We start from the raw sequence: 14,130 nt of genomic DNA, 5'->3' as shown, positions 1-14,130 counted from the left end.
TTTTTTGTTTGTTTGTTTGATTTTGAGACCCTTTCAGGTTTCTGAGACCAGAAAATTCTACCTTTTGCAATAAGCTTTTTGAAGAGTCTCTTTATCTAAGTCCAAGTTGGTTTTTATTTGGCAATGTAAATATAAAAGCATTTAATTCATATGTAGAAACACCAAAACGACACAATCTATATTTCATAGCTCCTACCTGCATGTATATTTTTGTCCTTACCAGAACACTGGAAACACAGGACAGAACTAACTCAACTGTGTTTTTTTTTTTTTTTTTGAAGCAGTGTCTCCCTCTGTTTCCCAGGCTGGAATGCAGTGGCGCTATCTTGGCTCACTGCAAGCTCCGCCTCCTGGTTTCACACCATTCTCCTGCCTCAGCCTCCCGAGTAGCTGGGACTACAGGCGCCCACCATCATGCCTGGCTAATTTTTTGTATTTTTAGTAGAGATGGGGTTTCACCGTGTTCACCGGATGGTGTTGATCTCCTGACCTCATGATCCGCCCGCCTCTGCCTCCCAAAGTGTTGGGATTACAGGCGTGAGCCACCGCTCCCGGCCTGTTTTTATTTCACTTCTTGATGCACACATTCTACCCATACTTTCTACATTTAGGTTGCTGATGAGTAAAGAAGGACTGAAAGGAAAGGGAGGGAACTGTAAGTTCTTTTGTCTTTCTCTTTCCTTCTATGTCATCATTTTCAGCATAAGCAGTTGGTTAATAGAGGGAGGTAACACAAGAAAGGATATGATAGAATTGTTTGGCCATTTGTGTTTCTTAGAACGCTACTGCCTGCTTTTTACTTTTGAAGTAAGTTCTGGTTTGAATGGAAAGCGTGGCCTTTGGGGCTTTCAAGCAGCTTATTCAGTCATAGAGGCACCGCACTTTCCTTGTATTCACTTTGAGTCTCTGTCAAGTCTCACTGCAGAGTGGGTCCGCCTGAAATTCTGTGTTCAACAGGCATGGCAAAGGCTTTATACAAAGTGGTGATGAGAATGGAGGACAAGAAAACTGCTGGTATCTTATCTGCTCATGTGCAGGCTCCATTATTTCACTGGACTCCACTAACAAATCACATATTCAAAGATAAAATTATTAGAATTTTTTTCTGGCCAGGCTTGGTGGCTCATACCTGTAATCCCAGCACTTTGGGAGGCCGAGGCGGGCGGATCACCTGAGGTCGGCAGTTCAAGATCAGCCTGACCAACATGGAGAAACCCAGTCTCTACTAAAAATACAAAATTAGCCAGGCGTGGTGGTGCATGCCTGTAATCCCAGCTACTGGGGAGGCTGAGGCAGGAGAATTTTTTATTTTTTTTTGGACAGAGTTCAGCTCTTGTTGCCCAAGCTGGAGTGCAATGAGACAATCTCAGCTCACTGTAACCTCAGCTTCCTGGGTTCAAGCGATTCTCCTGCCTCAGCCTCCGGAGTAGCTGGGATTACAGGCGCGCGCCACCACGCCTGGCTAATTTTTTGTATTTTTAGTAGAAACGGGGTTTCACCATGTTAGCCAGGCTAGTCTTGAACTCCTGACCTCAGGTGATCCGCCTGCCTCGGTCTCCCGAAGTGCTGAGATTGCAGGCGTGAGCCGCCGCGTCTGGCCGGCTAATTATTTGAAATTTTAAGAATAGTTTCCAGACACTCCTAAAAATTTATAACCTACGCTTGCGGTGGTTAAAGCGTCAGTCCTAAGATATTTTTCCAAAAGGCGCTGCCTGGGTAACTGGGCTGTCTCTCGCTGGTGATCTAGTGGCTGGGATTCAGTGCTTTAGCTGCCAGCGCCCAAGTTCGATTCCCAATTAGGGAAGCTTGCTTTTCTGCTTTCTTGATTACATGCATTCTATTATCGCCGCGGCTGCGGCTGTCACTGCCCTCCGGAGCTGTCAAGGCTCGCTTTCAGGCAGGCCTCTCTGCAAGACATTGCTGACATCCTGTACATCACTATCCAGGGAATGGGGACTGCCTATATGGAGTAAAAAGTAGGCAGATTCTGACTCGCCTCAGCCCCACTCTATTGAGAATTACTGATTTTTATTTTATTTTATTTTTTAGACTGAGTCTCCCTCTGTCACCAGGCTGAAGTGCAGTGGCGGGATCTCGGCTCAGGCAACCTCCGCCTCCCGGGTTCAAGGAGTAGCTGGGACTACAGCTCAGCTTTCCGAGTAGCTGGGACTACAGGCCCACGCCACCACACCCAGCTAAGTTTTGTATTTTTAGTAGAGACGGGGTTTTACCATGATGGCCAGGATGGTCTCGATCTTGTGATCCACGTGAACCTCGTGATCCGCCCGCCTCGGCCTCCCAAAGTGCTGGGATTATAGGCGTGAGCCACCGCGCCCGGCCTGATTTTTAAAAATCAAAATAAGTAATTTTTTTTTTTTTTTTTTTTTTTTTTTTTGAGACGGAGTCTTGCTCTGTCACCCAGGCTGGAGTGCAGTGGCCGGATCTCAGCTCACTGCAAGCTCCGCCTCCCGGGTTTTAGGCCATTCTCCTGCCTCAGCCTCCCGAGTAGCTGGGACTACAGGCGCCCGCCACCGCGCCCGGCTAGTTTTTTGTATTTTTAGTAGAGACGGGGTTTCACCGTGTTAGCCAGGATGGTCTCGATCTCCTGACCTCGTGATCCGCCCGCCTCGGCCTCCCAAAGTGCTGGGATTACAGGCTAGAGCCACCGCGCCCGGCCAAGATAAGTAATTTTTACGTGAAACAAGTGAGTTATTTCAAATGACTTCTAAATCTAGAAAGGTTTGATGAATTGGCATAGGCACAGTTTTAAGAATAAATGTAATTCTCCCTCCCCCACCTCCTGCCGAGTTCTCATTTAAACCCTAAGGGCGGTTTGTTTACATTTCAGAGATGTAGAATGCCCAGGTTATTTTACCAGATGCGCTGCTGTTTCCTCTGGTAACAGGTGTTCCAAATCGGAAAACAAACTAGTCCATTATACTAATTTGCATATTTGAAACATGGAAAACCTCTCTTAATTCGTTTGGTCTTTTGTAAAAATAGAAACATATTTTTATATGGTAATAAGTTAGTTAACTTTACCCATAAGACGAATAGATGAAAGTCAACCTCTTACAATGAGAAGTTACTTGACAACAGTAACTTGTCAACCTTCTTACTTGTCAAGGGCTCCCTAATGACCTTGCCCGGCGGTTCTGTGACTTCAGAATCATCTGGGAGAGGTTGAAAGGCACAGGCAGTGTTCACCGCCTTGAACTGAAGATCACTGAATACGGCTTTGGTGGAAACCGCTGCAGTGACATCGGAAAGCAGAAAAGCAGACTTCCCTGACCGGGAATCGAACCCGGGCCGCAGCGGTGAAAACGCTGAATCCTAGCCACTAGACCACCAGGGAGGGACAGTCACAGAATGTGGGCAACACCTTCTGGGAAAAGATCTTAGGACAGACGCCTCAACCACCTCAGGCACATGTTAGAAAGCTACAGGAATGTCTTAAGAATATTTTGCAGTAATGTGTATAGTACTGGATGCAGTGACTGCTGCCTGGGCCAGAGGGTGGCAGAAGGCTTTAGGGGCAGAAACGTTGGAAGAAAGATTGTCACAAGTCAATCTGGGGAAGAGAAAAATATTTCCCAAATCATTTTTCTCACGCACTCCCTCTGACACGAGAGTTTCTCATCTCCCTTCCTCCCTCCCTCCCGCCCTCCTTCTTGCTTCCTAAAATCAGCATGTCCTTCACTTACATAGTTTCTCCACGGTTGATTGAGAAAAACATGTGTCTCTTTTGCCCCCCTCCCCCAAAGGATCCTATTCCTGATCTCTAAATATGCCCCTCCCCATGAAGAGGAAGGAGCATTCAGAGCCTGGGAGACCTGCCTACCTGGAGCTGCACCCATCTTTCAGGCCATGCTCTGTTTCCTGGAACCTGAAATGGATTTACCTATTCTATGTACTTCACAGAAATGAAATCACATAATGTGTCACATTTTGTCCAGCTTCTCTCACTTGGCATAGTTTTGGGTTCATTCATGTCATAGTACGTGCTAGGACTTCATTTCTTCTTATGGCCAAATAATATTTTATGTATATACCACATTTCCTTTATCCATTAGTCTGTTGATGGGCATTTGGGTTGTTTCCACCTTTTGGCTGTTGTGTATATTGCTGCTATGAACATTTATGTACAAGCATTTGTTTGAGTATCTGTTTTTTACTTTTGGGGGTTATCTATTTAGTAGTGGAATTACTAAGTCACTTATATTCCCACCAGCATAAGTAAATATGTAGGAACAGAAAACAGAGTAATGGCTGCCAGGGGCTGGGGAATGTGGAGTAATCACCTAATGATATGGGGTTTTACTTTCTTATGATGAAAATGTTTTGGAACTAGATTGAGATGGTGGTTGCACAATCCTATGAACGTACTTAATACCACTGAATTTGTTTATGATGATTTCATTTTTCTCCACATTTCTGCCTATGCTTTATATTTTCTGTCGTTTTAAAAATTATAGCCATCTTAGTGGGTGTAAAGGTACCACTACACATAAATTAGAATGTCTAAAATTAAAGAGACAGACTATTTGCAATGGACTGAATGTTTGCACACACATCCCAAATTTATATGTTAAAATTCTAACTCCCAAGGTTATGATATTACAAGATGGGGCTTTGGGGAGGTTAATTAGGTCATGAAGGTGGAGCCTTCATGAATACGATTAGTGTCTTTATAAAAGAGACCCTCACCATGTGAGACTTCTTAAAAGACTGCTTTCTGTGAGAAAATAGGCCCTCACCAGAAACCAAATGTGCAAGCACCTTGATCTTGGACCTCCCAACCTCCAGAACCATGAGAAATAAATTTCTGTTGCTTATAAGCCACCCAGTCTATGGCATTTTGTTATAGCACCTGAATGGACTGAGAGATCATACCAAACAAAAAAGAGGACGTGCTGTATGATTTCATTTACGTAAAACTCTAGGCAATGACAACTTATTTATACTGACAAAAAGCAGATCAGTGGTTGGCTTGGGGATGGGTGGGTAAGAGGGGGTGTGAGGTGGTAAGGAACATGAAGGTGGAATTGTGGAATTACAAAAGGCTATAGGGAAACTGCTTGGGGATGATGGAGATGCTCACTGTCTTTTCTTTTTAATTATTATTTTTTCTGAGACAGAGTTTCACTCTTGTTGCCCAGGCTGGAGTGCAATGGTGCAATCTCAGCTTACTGCAACCTCCGCCTCCCGCGTTAAAGTGATTTTCCTGCCTCAGCCTCCCAAGCAGCTGGGATTACAAGTATGTGCCACCATGCCCGGCTGATTTTTGTATTTTTAGTAGATATGGGGTTCCTCTATGTTGGTCAGGCTGATCTCGAACTCCTGACCTCAGGTGATCCACTCGCCTTGGCCTCCCAAAGTGTTGGGATTACAGGCTTGGGCCACCGCACCCAGCCTATATGCTCACTATCTTTTCTTTTCTTTTTTTTGAGACGGAGTCTCGCTCTGTTGCCCAGGCTGGATCTCCCCTCACTGCAAGCTCCGCCCCTGGGTTCACGCCATTCTCCTGCCTCAGCCTCCCGAGTAACTGGGGCTACAGGCGCCTGCCACCACGCCTGGCTAATTTTTTGTATTTTTAGTAGAGACGGGGTTTCACCGTGTTAGCCAGGATGGTCTCGATCTCCTGACCTCGTGATCCCCCCACCTCGGCCTCCCAAAATGCTGGGATTACAGGCATGAGCCACCGCGCCCGGCTATGCTCACTATCTTAATGACAGTGTTGGATTCACTAGTATATACATATGTCAAAACACCATTTTGTATACTTTAAATATGTACAGTTTATGATATATTAAATAAAAATTTAAAGAATGGTTTCTTGAACAATTTTGTATATGTATTTTGGAGACTATCTGCCTATTTATCTCTACCTCTATATCTATATAGTTACATAGTTTTCTCTTAGGTATATACCTCAGAAAAAATTACTGAAACATGCACACATACGTCAGCTGTGGCAGGTATGTCCATCTAAATAGCTTTCTAAAGTGGTTGTAACTATTCACATTCCCATGATCTGTATACCACTTTCTATCCAGTAAGAGTTCCATAGTTACCGACAAAACAGTAAAAATAGGATGTGTGTGTGTGTGTATATCTTGAATAGCCAAGATATGAACTTCAAATTTGATCCTGCAGGTTAAAAAACTAAAACCCAAGTTAAATTCATAGTCTGGATATGCCTCTTCTGTGACAGTTGGTGCATTCATCAACAGTGGGAATGGAAATGAGACAGTTGAGCAGATTGTTGTGAACCTGAGTGCTTTGAACCCACAAATCTCACTGAGCCTCCCTTACTAGGAAAAGAGTCGGCTTTCTTCCTATGTGAACAAGTTGAAATTCTCTTGTTTGAAGATCCTTTATGATAACATCTGAGACAGTTACATGGCAAGGAAATGCCAACTTATCTCAAGACCCACTTCTATCACCTCTTATTTCCTCCAGGCCCATAATTTGAATCAGATACCATCAAAAACTATTTAAGTTTTTAACTTATTTAAATGTTTATTAAAGGCACTTTTCTGTAGATATCTTGTAAAAAAAAAAAAACCCAAAAACCTCTTTTTTTTTTTTTTTTTTTTTTGAGACGGAGTCTGGCTCTGTCACCCAGGCTGGAGTGCAGTGGCGCGATCTCGGCTCACTGCAAGCTCCGCCTCCCGGGTTTACGCCATTCTCCTGCCTCAGCCTCCCGAGTAGCTGGGACTACAGGCGCCCGCCACCTCGCCCGGCTAGTTTTTTGTATTTTTTAGTAGAGACGGGGTTTCACCGTGTTAGCCAGGATGGTCTCGATCTCCTGACCTCGTGATCCGCCCGTCTCGGCCTCCCAAAGTGCTGGGATTACAGGCTTGAGCCACCGCGCCCGGCAAACCTCTTATTTTTAAAGCCTTTCCACGTAATTTAGTTGCTTCTTCACAACTTACGGCTCTTCATCCAATTCAATATATAAATTACTAACTCTAACTGCTTCTTCTCCATTTCCTCATAAGTGCTTCTGTGCCACATAAAACTTGTATTAAAGAAATTCGATCTATATTCTGTTAATGTAATTCTCAGGTGCAGTCGGGACCCTAAGAGAATGGAGGTGGAGTTTTGCTGCCCCTGCACTCTTTAAACTTGGAGAGGTCATTGGGTTTCTCCAGCTCTTTAGCATTGAGCGAGAGAGCCATACTTGTTTTCCTTAGTACCAGCAAAGTCCTGCTGGCTGCGAGGTTCTGCAGGAAAGCAGCTCTCAAAGGATTTGTTTCTGGAGGGAAAAGTACAGGATCCTCTAGTTTGGCACTAGAGGACCTCTAAACTCTGGGGTGGCAGATGTTAGGAAACGTGTTTTACAAAGCAACCATTGTGTAGGATTTTAGGTTAGAAGTAGAACTTCTGGATCTGAAAAGAAGAATGGAGAAAAATAGTAACGACGGAATTGGAATAAAAAAGTGCTAACCGTCCCTGGGTGGGCTTGAACCACCAACCTTTCGGTTAACAGCCGAACGCGCTAACCGATTGCGCCACAGAGACTGACCTGAGTGTGCTGTTCTTGCAGATCATATTTATAGATATTTAGGTAAACACAGGATGCTTTTGCTACCTAGATTTCTGGTTCACCACTATTTGATTGCAAGTCTAGGTCTGAGATGGGTAATTCTAAAACCTATAACATGAAACCATCCCTGCCGTGTGACATTCAGATCCTTGCTTGCTTCCTCCCCAGTTTCTTAGCAGCAGCAGAAAGCAACTGATTCCCAAAGTCGAGACCCAGACACCAGTAAAATCAAATTTACTATTGGCTTGAGGAAATGGGGAATGGAGAGGGGGTGTGGTGAGTGTTGGGAGAATAGCTCATTGCTGATTTGAACTAGAGATACACACTTAGGAAGTCAGCTTGATGTCCTTAAATCGGTAAAGTTTTTTTGAAGCCCCTTTACATCACTTCTTTCTGAATTTCAAACCTACATGCTAAGTGTTTGTTCAAAGAGGTAAGTTAAGTTTGGAAGTGAGCTCTGAAGCTCTCCCTGAATATGATTTTCAAGCTTAAATATCCCATGGGAAAGTACTAAATATCCCATAGGAAGGTACAAAGACATCTGGGACCCAAGAGATTGAGCAAGTTGAACAAATAAGCATTCCCCACTCCAAACAATCAAAAGTATCCCTGATGGGTCATGGCTTTTCATAGGGAGTCACAAATTTATGATTAGTTCGATTATATTTAAGTTTTACACTGAAACATGCACCAGATCTATCAGTTATTTTGACTCAAGAAAATCAATTGTAGTAATGAATGTAATTCCCACTAGTCCTTTGGCATTTGCAAAGCTGTTAACTTTTTGAAGTTTTCTACAGTCTGGACAATTTTTACCAAACCCTCTAATATTTCCACCAGTAGCTTCCATGACATGTTCAGAGGTTTCTATTATAGAAACCAGACCACCCATACATCTCACTTAGGCTCAGAAAACAGTGTCACACCCAATATTGTAAGTCAATACAGTTAGTCTTTCAAATAGCAACAATTTAGTTGACTCTATGTAAAAGACCAGGTCAAAATGAGCTTTATAAAAGGGAAAATAATAGGATGTTATTCTCTGGCTGGGTGGTCAAGTAGCCCCAGGTGGAAGACTTCTATGTCTCCAGTATACTTATTGGAATAATTCGAACATTTCTGTTAAAAGTTCCAGTGGCGAGATTTGCTAGAAACTTTGAGAGACATTGAAGAGGCCCTGGATCCACAGAGTTGGAAGACCTTTTTTTCCCTTAATCTTTCTTAAGAGGTCCTCATAGATAATTATTTGAAAAAAAAAAAAAAAAGCGAGACATGGTAGTTGCAGGACCTAAAACGGGTGTCACTGCAGTAATCCATGAACTGAACACTGGCTCAGCTATTTGAATGGCAAAGTAACTGCCTACTACCACTTTAAGTAGAGCTCAAAAGGACTGAGAACGCAGATCAGACTAGCGATGAACACCCTTTATAAACAGAAGGATCATGCTGGAAGAGGCATAGGCTGGCAAGAAAAGAAGGGGAATGGTGCATACTCTGTGAAATCAAAATTAGAGAGGCACGATTGCAGTGGGATAAGAACAAATGTACAGCCAAATGTTAGTGTAGAGAACATATATGAAAATATATGCACAGAAACTTTCCTGATATGCACAGAAACTGTAGGGTGAAGTAGACAGAGCTCTGCCATTTCCTTTGGGGGAAGCCATAAGACTCACAATAAGATGTATACAGAAATGAACAAAAGGATGAAGAGCAGAGCTGATCTGTGGGAAAGAGAAAACAGGAAAATATTGGAGATCAAATCTGGGCACAGAATATAGGGGCATTCTCTGTATGTTTCTTGCTATTTTGAGATGAAATTGAGACCATCAGCTAGAACTCTATCCTGACACCCAACCGCCAAAAGCCCTTTGGTCAGCTTGGCTGTTGTGTTTCACCCACTGATTCCTTTAACTCCACATTTCCACCCTCACTGCCAGGGTGGTCTAACTAGCTGGATCTCTCAAGATTCATTTCACACATCCAGAATAGGCAAGCAACTCAAACATGTCGGCAGTAAGCTAACACATGCGCGCGCGCACACACACACACACACACACACACACGCCCCCAATATAATCCCATTAGAAAGTAGGCAAATGACATTTCCCAAAAAAAGACATGGGAATGGTCAACCAACAGTTGTATGAAGAAAATGCTCAACATCACAAGTGGTCAGAAAAATACAAATCAAAACCACAATGAGATATCATCTTACCCCAGTTAGAGGAGACACTGTTTAACAGACAAAAGAAAACACCCCCAAAACCTAACAAATCCAGATGATGAGGCAGAAAAAAGGAAGGTCTTAGACACCGTTGGCAGAAAGGTAAATAAGTACACTCACCATAAAAAACAGCATAGAAATTTCTCAAGAAAAACATGAAAAGCAGGCTGGGCATGGTGGCTCACCCCTGTAATCCCAACACTTTGGGAGGCCAAGGTAGGTGGATCTCCTGAGGTCAGGAATTTGAGACCAGCCTGGCCAACGTGGTGAAGCTGCATCTCTACTAGAAATACAAAAAAATTAGCCAGGTGTGGTGGTGCGTGCCTGTAAGCTCAGCTACTCGGGAAGCTGAGGCAAGAGAATCACTTGAACCTGGGAGGCCAAGGTTGCAGTGAGCCAGGATCATGCCATTGCACTCCAGCCTGGGCTGGAGCAAGACTCTGTCAAAAAAGAAAGAAAGAAAGGAAGAAAGGAAAGAAAAGAAAGACAGGAGAGAGAGAGAAAGAAAGAAAGGAAGAAAGAAAGAAAGAGAGAGAGAGAGAGAGAAAGAAAGAAAGAAAGAAAGAAAGAAAGAAAGAAAGAAAGAAAGAAAGAAAGAAAGAAAGAAAGAGAAAAACAAAGGTACAACTTCTGTAGAATCCAGGAAACTCACAGCTGAGTATTTATCCAATGCAAATGAAATCCGGATATCAGACAGATACCCCCCATGTTTAATACAGTACTATTCACAGTCACAGAAATATCGAATCAACCTAAGTGTCCATCAGCCGGGAAATAGATAAAGAAAATGTGGCATATATACACCATGGAATACTATTAGGCTATTGTATTAGTCAGGATTCCCTAGAGGGACAGAACTAATAGGAGAGAGAGAGAGAGAGAGAGAGAGAGAGAATTATATAATTATATGTTACATATATTTTATTACATAATTTATATGATATGTTTATTATGTTATATATTATACATAAATGTATTTTATATATTATTTATAAAACATATTATATTATAAATATATAATATATAATTATACAACAAACTCTATATATCTCCTATTAGTTCTGTCCCTCTAAGGAGCCCTGACTAACATATATGGAGAGAGAGAGAAAGAGAAAGAGAGAGAGAATTTATTAAGTATTAACTTACACGATCACAAATCCCCAAAATAGGCTGTCTGCAAGCTTGAAGAGAAAGGAGAGTCAATCTGAGTCTCAAAACTGAAGAACTTGGAGTCAGATGTTTGAGGGCAGGAAGCATCCAGCATGGGAGAAAGATCTAGGTTGGGAGATTAGGCCCATCTCACCTTTTCACATTTTTCTGCCTGCTTTATATTCACTGGCAGCTGATTAGATTGTGCTGACCAGATTAAGGGTGGATCTGCCTTCCCTAACCCACTGGCTCAAATGTTAATCTCCTTTGGCAACACCCTCACAGACACACCCAGGATCAATACTTTGCATCCTTCAATCCAAGTTGACACTTAGTATTAACCACCACAAGTACACCCCTTGTAAATTCAAACCCATACACATCTTCTGAGATCATACATAGTCTTCAAATAAAGACAATAATAAGGTCATAATTATGCCTAACATAATACAACTACCCTTTGTACAACCAGAAATGCACCAATCCCGAACCCAAATACTATTACATAAAGTTAACATACTTAAAGGCTGATATGAAGTCAATAAATCTTATATCACATGATAAAGGAAAAGGAAATAAAATAATATTTTCTTAGTACAAGTGTATACATGCACAAACATGTTTTTAACAAAAGGAGGAAATACACATGACAATTACAGTCCTCGTTTCTGCAGCTGGTCACGTGGTGACAGCTGGTATTGATGACTACCCTCTTCTACTACTCATTCTGTATTCTCTTTGCCTTCAGCAAGCACTTCAGCAGGTCAAAGTTGTTTTTTTTTTTTCCTAGTGGAATGATCCAAACTTTCATTCTTGAGGTGTCTGGACCATTTGTAATCTTGCCTGGATAGGGCTGCTGTAGTTTCCCATTGACAATAATCATAGGACAGGGTAATACTAAGAGATGCCCTAATGGATGTCCTGTATTCCATGCATACTCTTCCTTACCTCCATCATAGAGTGTAGACTGATTTCATCTTGATAGTCCAGATCAATCACCCCAGCCAACACTGTAACTCCCTTCTTAGCCTGTTGACTTAAAGGTAGGAGGAGCTCAAAGTGTCTAGGTGGCAATCTCAGCTTCCAGTTAAATGGAATTGTTCTTGTGTCTCCTGGTGGCAGTGTTCCTCCCCCTGGAACTAAGACCTCTAGGCCAGCAGAACATAATGTCATGGGAACAGGAATAAAAATTTTGCTTGTGGAACACTATGGGTGATGGTGAGTTGTGCCACTTCCACTTCCATCCCTTGATTCCTGGACCCGTGAATCCTGGCTATGGGAGAAACAGTACCATATATTGGATGCTGATTCAGAGCATACACGGCCTTCTTGAGAACTTTGCCTCAGCCCTACAGTATTGTCGCCTAGTTGGCACTGTAATTGTGACTTCACAAGGCCATTCCACTGTTCTATCAATCCAGCTGCTTCTGGATGATGGGGAATATGGAAAGACCAGTAAATTCCATGAGCACAAGACCACTGCTACACTGCATTTGTCGTAAAGTGAATGCGTTGGTCAGAGGCAATGCTATGTGGAATACCATGATGGTGGATAAAGCATTCCATGAGTCCACGGATGGTAGTCTTTATAGAAGCATTGTATGCAGGATAGGCAAACCCATATCCCAAGTAAGTGTCTATTCCAGTGAGGACAAACCTTTGCCCTTTCCATGATGGGAGAGGTCCAATATAACCAACTGCCACCAGGTAGCTGGCTGGTTACCCCGAGGAATGGTGCCACATTGAGGACTCAGTGTTGGTGTCTGCTGCTGGCAAACTGGGCACTCAGCAGTGACTGTAGCCAGGTCAGCCTTGGTGAGTGGAAGTCCATGTTGCCGAACCCATGCATAACCTCTATCCCTGCCTCCATGGCCACTTTGTTCATGAGCCCACTGGGTGATCACAGGGGTGGCTGGGGAAGGAGGCTGAGTGGTGTACATAGAACGCGTCATCCTATCCACTTGATTATTAAAATCCTCCTCTGCTGAGGTCACCTGTTGGTGAGCACTCACATGGAATACAAAAGTCTTCACAGTTTTTGACCACCCAGAGAGGTTCATCCACGTACCTCTTCCCTGAATTTCTTTGTCACCAATTTTCCAATCATGCTTCTTCCAAGTTCCTGACCATCCAGCCATACCTCTGGTTGCAGCCAATGAGTCAGTACATAATCACATATGTGGCCATTTCTCCTTCCATGCAAAGTGCACAACCAGTGCACTTCTGAAAGTTCTGCTCACTGGGAAGATTTTCCTTCACTGCTGTCCTTCAGGGGTGTCCTAGAAAGGGGCGGCTGTAGTGCTGCTGCTGTCCACTTTAGGGTGGTGCCTGCATATTGCGCAAAATCGTCTGTGAACCAGGTCCTAGTCTTCTCTTCCTCTGTCAACTGATCATAGGGAACTTCTAATGAAGCCATAGGTGAAGGCTGGGGGAGAGAAGGCAGGGTGGCAGGAGTGCAGACCATGGCCATTTGAGCCACTTCCTCATGTAATTTACTTGTGCCTTCAGGACCTGCTCAAGCCTGATAACATATATACCACTTCCATTTGATGATGGAATGCTGCTGTGTATGACCCACTATACGTGTCAGAAAGCAATGTTCTTGATAGGCAATTCAGGTCGCATGGTGACTTGATGACCCATAGTCAAACGTTCAGTTTCCATCAAAGCCCAGTAACAGGCCAAGAGCTGTCTCTCAAAAGGAGAGTAATTATCTGCAGAAGATAGCAGGGCCTTGATCCAAAATCCTAGAGGCCTCTGCTGTGATTCACCCATGGGGGCCTGCCAAAGGATCCAAACAGCATCCTTATCTGCCACTGACACCTCAAGCACCATTGGATCTGCGGATCATATGACCCAGGTGGCAGAGCAGCTTGTGCAGCAGCCTGAACCTGTTGCAGGGCCTGCTCCTGTTCTGGACCCCACTCAAAACTGGCATCCTTTCAGGTCATTTGATAAATGGACCAGAATAACACACCCAAATGAGGAATAGGTTATCTCCAAAATCCAAATAGGCCCACTAGGTGTCATGCCTCTTTCTTGGTTGTAGGAGAGGCCAACTGCAGCAACTTATCCTTCACCTTAGAATGAATATCTTGACAGGCCCTATGCCATTGGACTCCTAGAAATTTTACTGAGGTAGAAGGTCCCTGAATTTTAGTTGGATTTATTTCCCATCCTCTGGCATGCAAATGTCTCACCA

At 43.3% G+C, this 14,130-nt stretch overlaps 1 long non-coding RNA gene and 2 other non-coding genes across 4 annotated transcripts in view; 1 reads left to right on the top strand and 2 right to left on the bottom strand.

Annotated features, from left to right (window-relative positions):
* The window catches only part of LOC105498216 (uncharacterized), a 35,442-nt gene extending 30,892 nt beyond the window's left edge, over positions 1–4,550 (top strand). The window contains exon 4 of one of the 2 annotated variants that reach the window (XR_011615335.1): positions 3,765–4,550. This is a non-coding gene — a long non-coding RNA (uncharacterized lncRNA). Of the gene's footprint in view, positions 1–3,127 lie in introns of both variants that reach the window. The other variant, XR_011615334.1, reaches the window with a different exon arrangement.
* Positions 3,284–3,355, bottom strand: TRNAE-UUC (transfer RNA glutamic acid (anticodon UUC)). Its single transcript has one exon. It is a non-coding gene; the product is annotated as a tRNA-Glu (tRNA).
* Positions 4,551–7,453: 2,903 nt separating the features above from the next.
* On the bottom strand, positions 7,454–7,527 carry TRNAN-GUU (transfer RNA asparagine (anticodon GUU)). Its single transcript has one exon. It is a non-coding gene; the product is annotated as a tRNA-Asn (tRNA).
* Between the last annotated feature and the right edge of the window lie 6,603 nt (positions 7,528–14,130).

Source organism: Macaca nemestrina, chromosome 1 (genome assembly GCF_043159975.1).
Source record: "Macaca nemestrina isolate mMacNem1 chromosome 1, mMacNem.hap1, whole genome shotgun sequence".
Classification (NCBI taxonomy): Eukaryota; Metazoa; Chordata; class Mammalia; order Primates; family Cercopithecidae; genus Macaca; species Macaca nemestrina.
This window is presented reverse-complemented; position numbering and strand designations above follow the sequence as displayed.